Source organism: Artemia franciscana, chromosome 5, assembly GCF_032884065.1.
Source record: "Artemia franciscana chromosome 5, ASM3288406v1, whole genome shotgun sequence".
Classification (NCBI taxonomy): Eukaryota; Metazoa; Arthropoda; class Branchiopoda; order Anostraca; family Artemiidae; genus Artemia; species Artemia franciscana.
The window spans coordinates 55220031-55227539 of NC_088867.1; positions in this window are offsets into that span (position 1 = coordinate 55220031).

Here is a 7509-nt window from a genome sequence, read left to right on the forward strand (position 1 = left end):
AATCTAAGCGTTTTCCATGATTTTAGGTCACCCCAAACTCCCCCCAATGTCAACAGATCCGGTCGGGATTTAAAATAAGAGCTTTGAGACACGATATCCTTCCAGACATCAAATTTCATTATGATCTGATCAACCATTCTTAAGTTAAAAATACTTCTTTTTCTATTTATTCTGAATTAACGGGAACACCCCCCCCCCAGATGGTCAAACCGGGAAAACGACTATTTCTAATTTAATCTGGCCCAGTTCCTGATACGCCTGCCAAATTTCATCGTCCTAGCTTACCTGGAAGTGCCTAGAGTAGCAAAACCAGGACCGACAGAGAGACAAACCGACAAAATTTGCGATTGCTAAATGTCACTTGGTTAATAACAAGTGCCATAAAAACACTATGCTACAATGAGATTAACCGAACAGACGGACCAAAGGATGATGAGGCGATAAACGATAAAACGCTTATTCCGACAATCTTCCATGCAGGAGGGCCAACTTTGCACTTAATATCAGGGACATCAAACTTACGAATTATCTTACCATTGTTATACCAAGGGGGGAGATAATACAATATCTGAAATAAAAAGTCTGAATCTGATCAACATCATTTTTCTTTATAAGGGGATAAAGACCAGATAGATAAAGGACAGATTGATCCCAGAATGTAGCATATAGCCTACCCAGTGGACGTCTATTATACTTCCCTCAATTAGCAATATCTTAGAATAGCCCATTTGAATAACTGGACCGCATTTGCATCAGCCAGCCAGCGTTCAGCCAGGAAACACATAAGTCGCGAGAACTTCAGTCTCATTAAGCAGAGACTGCTAGCCTATATACTTATCTTCGCTCATTTTGGACTGGCCCAGCATGATATATATATATATATATATATATATATATATATATATATATATATATATATATATATATATATATATATATATATATATATATATATATATATATATATATATATATATATATATATAAATATATATATATATATATATATATATATATATATATATATATATATATATATATATATATATATATATTTAACATAGATATATATATATATTTAACATATATATATACATATATATATATATATATATATATATATATATATATATATATATATATATAAATAGATATTATAACATAGATATATATATATTTAACATATATATATATATATATATATATATATATATATATATATATATATATATATATATATATATATATATATATATATATATATATATATATGTATATATATATATATATATATATATATATATATATATATATATATATATATATATATATATATATGTATATAAATAAATAATATATTAATATATAAATATATATATAAATATATATAATAATAAATAATGTGTGACCTGGAGGATAAAGACATTAAGCTGGTTTCATTTAACAGTCGCCTCTATACATTGCCTCATTTTATCATTTTGGACCATCGAAGTAAAAGTATCATCGTTGGTGTTAGAGGCACCAAATCGATAAATGATGTGATTACCGATTTGACGTGTGATAATGTAGTGATAATAGAGCAAAGACGCCCAATGTATATGGGTCACAGGGGTATGGTGGAATCTGCAACTCGCATTAAAAGACAAATTAAAGACATACTTCTTGCTTTTTTAGAAGAACCATTTCCATGAAACCATTTCCTGAAATTCGCATCCGGGCGTACAAGATAAATGAGCTCCACAGGCGAAACCTTCTCAAAAATTGTGCAAGAGAGGATTTACCAATATATGTGGTTGATAAAAATTTCTGCTGCTGTAGCCTTCAAAAATTTAAAGACCTGTGTGATCTGGAGGATAAAGACATTAAGCTGGTTTCATTTAACAGTCGCCTCTATACATTGCCTCATTTTATCATTTTGGACCATTGAAGTAAAAGTATCGTCGTTGTAAGAGGCACCAAGTCGATAAATGATGTGATTACCGATTTGACGTGTAATAATGTAGTGATTATAGAGCAAAGACGCCCAATGTATATGGGCCACAGGGGTATGGTGGAATCTGCAACTCACATTAAAAGACAAATTAAAGACATACTTAATATAATGATAATATATAATACCAATGATAATATAGCAATGCTTCCAGGGTTTACACAACCCCACAGAGCCTATAGGTACAGGTTTTAAGTTATATCCAAAAAGCATATAAGGTTTGATAGAAGGATTTATCTTCTAAATCTTGAAAGAGGTTCATTTGATTGGAAATTAAAAGTTCTTGGTCTATTTCCAAAAGTCAAAAGTAACCGGACGGCAACAAGCCATCCCTCACACACCCTTTTTTCTTAACTCCTTTGATTAAAATTTTGAGTTGGCCATTTACTCGTAATAGTTGAAATGTCGAATAACTATTGCTTTGAATTTCACCACTCCCCCTCCCAGCCCTCAGTGGAAGCGCTATAAGCTCTATTAGTTGCTCGTCGTCAGTATATTCAGTTCTTACGGAGGGTATGGTTGTATAAACTTTTAAGGAGGCTCCTTCTATTGGAAATCAAAATTTCTTGCGCCCTTTTTAAGAGTCAAAAGTGATCAAAGGAAAATCATTCTTCGCCCCTTTTCCCCAAAACGCTTCCTATAAAATTTTAAAATAGCCAGCCCTCCTTCCCTATGGATTCGCCAAATCACTGAACACCTCCCCCCAACTCCCCCAAAGAAAGTGAATCCAGTACGATTCTGTCAATCATGTATCAAGGACATTTGTTTATTCCATCCACCAAGCTTCATCCCGATTCCTACACTCCAAGTGTTTTTCCAAGATTTCCCCCTCCAACTCCCCCCAATGTCAAACGATCTGTTCGGGATTTGAAATAAGAGCTCTGAGACATGAATTCTTTCTAAAAATCAAAGTTCATTAAGATCCGATCATCTATTCGTATGATAAAAATACCCCAATTTTCACGTTTTCCAAGAATTCCGGTTTCCCCCTCCAACTCCCCCCAACGTCACAAGATCTGGTCGGAATTTAAAATAAGAACTTTAAAGGACAAGATCCTTTTAAATATCACATTTCATTAAGATTTGGTCACCCTTTCGTAAGTTACAAATACCTCAATTTTCAAAATTACCCCCCCCCCCCCTCCAATTCCACCAAAGATAGCAGATCCGGTCCGGTTATGTTAGTCACGTATCTTAGACAGGTTTTTAATCTTCCCATCCAGTTTCATCCTGATCTCACCGCTTTAAGTATTTTCTAAGATTTCCGGTCTCCCCCCCCCCCATTTACGCTTGATCAGGTTGAGATTTAAATAAGAGATCTGAGTCACGAGGTCCTTCTAAATATGAAGTTTCATGAAGATCCGATCACTCCTTCGTAAGTTAAAAATACGTCATTTTTCTTATTTTTCAGAATTAACCCCCCCCCCCCTCACCAATAGATCGGATCCGTTCCAATTATGTTAATCACGTCTGTAAGACTTCTGCTTATATTTCCCACCAAGTTTCATCCCGATCCCTCCAATCTAAGCGTTTTCCATGATTTTAGGTTCCCCCACCCCAAACTTCCCCCAACGTCACCTGATCCAGTCAGGATTTAAAATAAGAGCTTAGAGACACGATATCCTTCTAAATATCAAATTTCATTGAGATCCGATAACCCGTTCGTAAGTTAAAAATACCTCATTTTTTCTAATTTTTCAGAATTAACCCCTCCCCCAACAGCCCCAAAGAGAGCGGATCCGTTCCGGTTATGCCAATCATGTATATAGGACTCGTGATTTTTTTTTTCACCAAGTTTCATCCCGATCCCTCCACTCTAAGTGTTTTTCAAGCTTTAGGTTTCCCCCTCCCAACTGCCCCCCCCCAATGTCACCAGATCTGGTCGAGTTTAAAATAAGAGCTCTGAGCCACGATATCCTTCTAAATATCAAATTTCATTGAGATCTGATCACCTGTTCGTAAGTTAAAAATACCTCATTTTTTCTAATTTTTCAGAAATACCCCCCCCCCCCCCCCAACTATCCCAAAGAGAGCGGATCCGTTCCGTTTATATCAATCATGTATCTAGCACTTGTGTTTATTTTTCCCACCAAGTTTCATCCCGATCCCTCCACTCTAAGTGTTTTCCAAGTTTTAGGTTTCCCCCTCCCAACTCCCCCCCAATGTCACCAGATCCGGTCGGGATTTTAAAATAAGAGCTCTAAGACACGATACACTTCTAAACATCAAATTTCATTGAGATCCGATTACCCGTTCGTAAGTTAAAAATACTTCATTTTTTCTAATTTTTCAGAATTACCCCCCCCCTCCAACTACCCCAAAGAAAGCGGATCCGTTCCGATTATGTCAATCTTGTATCTGGGACTTGTGCATGTTTTTCCCATCAAGTTTCATCACGATCCCTCCACTCTAAGTGTTTTTCCAAGATTTTAGGTTTCCCCCCTTTAACTCCCCCCAATGTCATTGGATCCTGTCGGGATATAAATAAGAGCTCTGAGACACAATATCATTCCAAACATCACATTTCATTAAGATCCCATCACCCATTCATAAGTTAAAAATACTTCATTTTTTCTATTTTTTTCCGAATTAACGGGCCCCCCATACCCCCCCCCCCCCCAGATGATCAAATTGGGAAAACGACTATTTCTAATATAAGCTGGTCCCGTCGCTAATATGCCTGCCAAATTTTATTGTCCTAGCTTACCTGGAAGTGCCTAAAGTAGCAAAACCGGGACCGACAGACAGAAAGACAGACAGACCGACAGAATTGGCGATTGCTATATGTCCCTTGGTTAATACCAAGTGCCATAAAAACGAAATTATATCAATCGAAGAATGCTGTTACTTTGTACCTCTGTTAATAGTTAATTGTGGATTGTTTTTCGATAATATAACCCATAAAATATTTGTTATTTTACTCACTTAGTAGCCACTGTTATTGTCTACGTTTTTACCTAGACACAGGGCGGCGTTATCAGCAGCGTATAATTTTTTCCCTTATGACTTGTTTCGACACTTCATACCACCCAGCTTTCTGATTTTTATTGCCAAATAATAAGTCGTTCTCGAAAGGGGGTCTCAACACAAAATAACAAAAAATAACGCCCGTGTTGGACAAAAGGCTCATTATGTTTGAAAATTGGGTTCCAAAATACGTTTTTATTTTTTTTTTTCAAATGTTAATTCTAAGACGGAGTGTGTAGGAACCCGTAAAATACTTAGTATACTCCCTAACTGGCTCCTAATGGTGCCAGTTCACGTTATTGGGGCAAAAGGCTGCTGCAGCTCTGTTTGACTTAAAATCACAATAAAGAATATAAGTAAAGAATATAAATTTTCAAGAACAATATTAGCCTTCTTTTGAGACATTAAGCTGGTTTTTATTATTTACCGTTCCAGAGCTATGGCCCGATATGTCAGCGGCCGAAAATTTGGATTTTTTCCAACTTTGAGTGACGAGGGGGCGGCTAATGTCGTCCATTCGAGCTCAAATTTCGGCTATCTCAATATCTGGAAAGGGTAGTTATTGCTGGGGTTAAGACTAACATAATTACAACATTGATTTTTTGCAGCCCCCCCCCCCCCTAATCTACCTAGTAATGTACCACAACTTGGATTTGGGTAAGCCATTTAAAAACCAACGATAATCTTGTAGAGTAAATAAATAACAAAAAATATATAAGAAAACGATGAAAAAAGGGAGAGTTGTGTTATCTAGGATCTGTCACATGTTGGGTCAATTTTGATAGTTTCCTAAAATAACATGTGGAGGATAAAAACGAGATATGAGGATAAAAAGGTCATATTTTATTGCCTGAATCACCTTTCTCCATGAACCTCTTCGTTTAGTGAAATCTGTTAAGGGGACAGTGTGTATATCATCCGTCTTATATTTTTTTTCCCTCTCCCTCTCAATTTTGAAAATATTTTCTTGGGTAATTTAGTTGGCAAATGGCTTTTCTGTCAAAAACCTTGTATACTAAAAAAATTCCCCCGCCCCTAGATTAAAAAAAAATATTTTGCCCCTCCCTAACTGTCGGAATTGAAGCAAATTTCTCAGGTTGAATTGTCGCTCAATACCGTCTGTAAAAACCAATCGAGACTGAATGACTCTGAATACCAGAATACATAACCGGTTTCGTTGTTTGCAAATTAGAACAAAGCCCGGTATGCATGTACTAAACGACATTGCCAAAACAGGATGCAATTAAGCAGATTGTTTGTTAGTATTTGAAGAATTAGAATCTACCTGTTTGTTTTCGCTTTACACATTGGCCCATATTGAGAAAGTAAATAAAAATCAGCAATTGTTATGCATTCAGTCAATTTAGGTTTTTATTGCAGAGTACAAATATCAAACTAGGTAAATATTTTTTATATTAAGCATTAGTTCTTTTTTCATTACTTCTTTCAAGTCGTTTTAACAATTGGAGTAATTTTAGCTTACTTATCGATTATATAATAGACACTCGGGAAGTGAAGTTCGATTAATGCTAAGGAAACAAAATACGATGAATATATAATAGATTAGAAACAAATTTGGGCTATATATTTGCACATTAGGGGGTGGGGGTAAAGCGTAGCATACATTAAATGCGTAAACTAACCATTGCTGTATTTAATATATGCTATGCTTTACCTCCACCCCTAATTTGCAAATATAAAGCCCAAACTTTTAATAAAGCTAATGAAATAAAACTAACCGGTTACTATCCCATCTGATCTTCGCCATCCAAATGATTTAAGGTATAAAGAAGTTACTTGACCAGTTTCTTGTGCGAAATTTTTTAGTGTCTATTATATAACCGAGAACGACAAATTTTAGTTATAGTTTATGTCAAAATTTGAAGAACTAAGCACATTGTCCAGCATTCATACATTTCTTGATATGCAAAAACTTCGAAATAGGCCTTAACAATGTCATGCAGAGCCATTTGGAGGGGGCAGGGGCAACTGAGAAAGCTGACATAATTACAATGACAAGTGGGTGGAGGAAGCATGTAACCGGGGGGGGGGTCTGTCAAAATTTGAATAACTAAGCACATTGTCCAGCATTCATACATTTCTTGATATGCAAAAACGACGAAATAGGCCTTAACAATGTCATGCAGAGCCATATGGAGGGGACAGGGGCAACTGAGAAAGCTGACATAATTACCATGACAAGTGGGTGGAGGAAGCATGTAACTTGGGGGGAGGGGGGTCTGTCAAATTTGAAGAACTAAGCACATTGTCCAGCATTCATACATTTCTTGATATACAAAACTTCAAAATACGCCTTAACAATGTCATGCAGAGCCATTTGGAGGGGGCAGGGGCAACTGAGAAAGCTGACATAAATACCATGACTTAAGTGGGCTGAGGAAGCATGTAACTGGGGGGGGCAGCCAACTTTGATTAAGTTTTTAATTTGGTTTGCCTTTCTTTTCTTATTTTTGAGTCGAGAGGGGGGGGGGTACATTTTACTTTCCACTCGCTTAATGATTTTTGTTTCTTCTATTTACCTGTTGTGTATG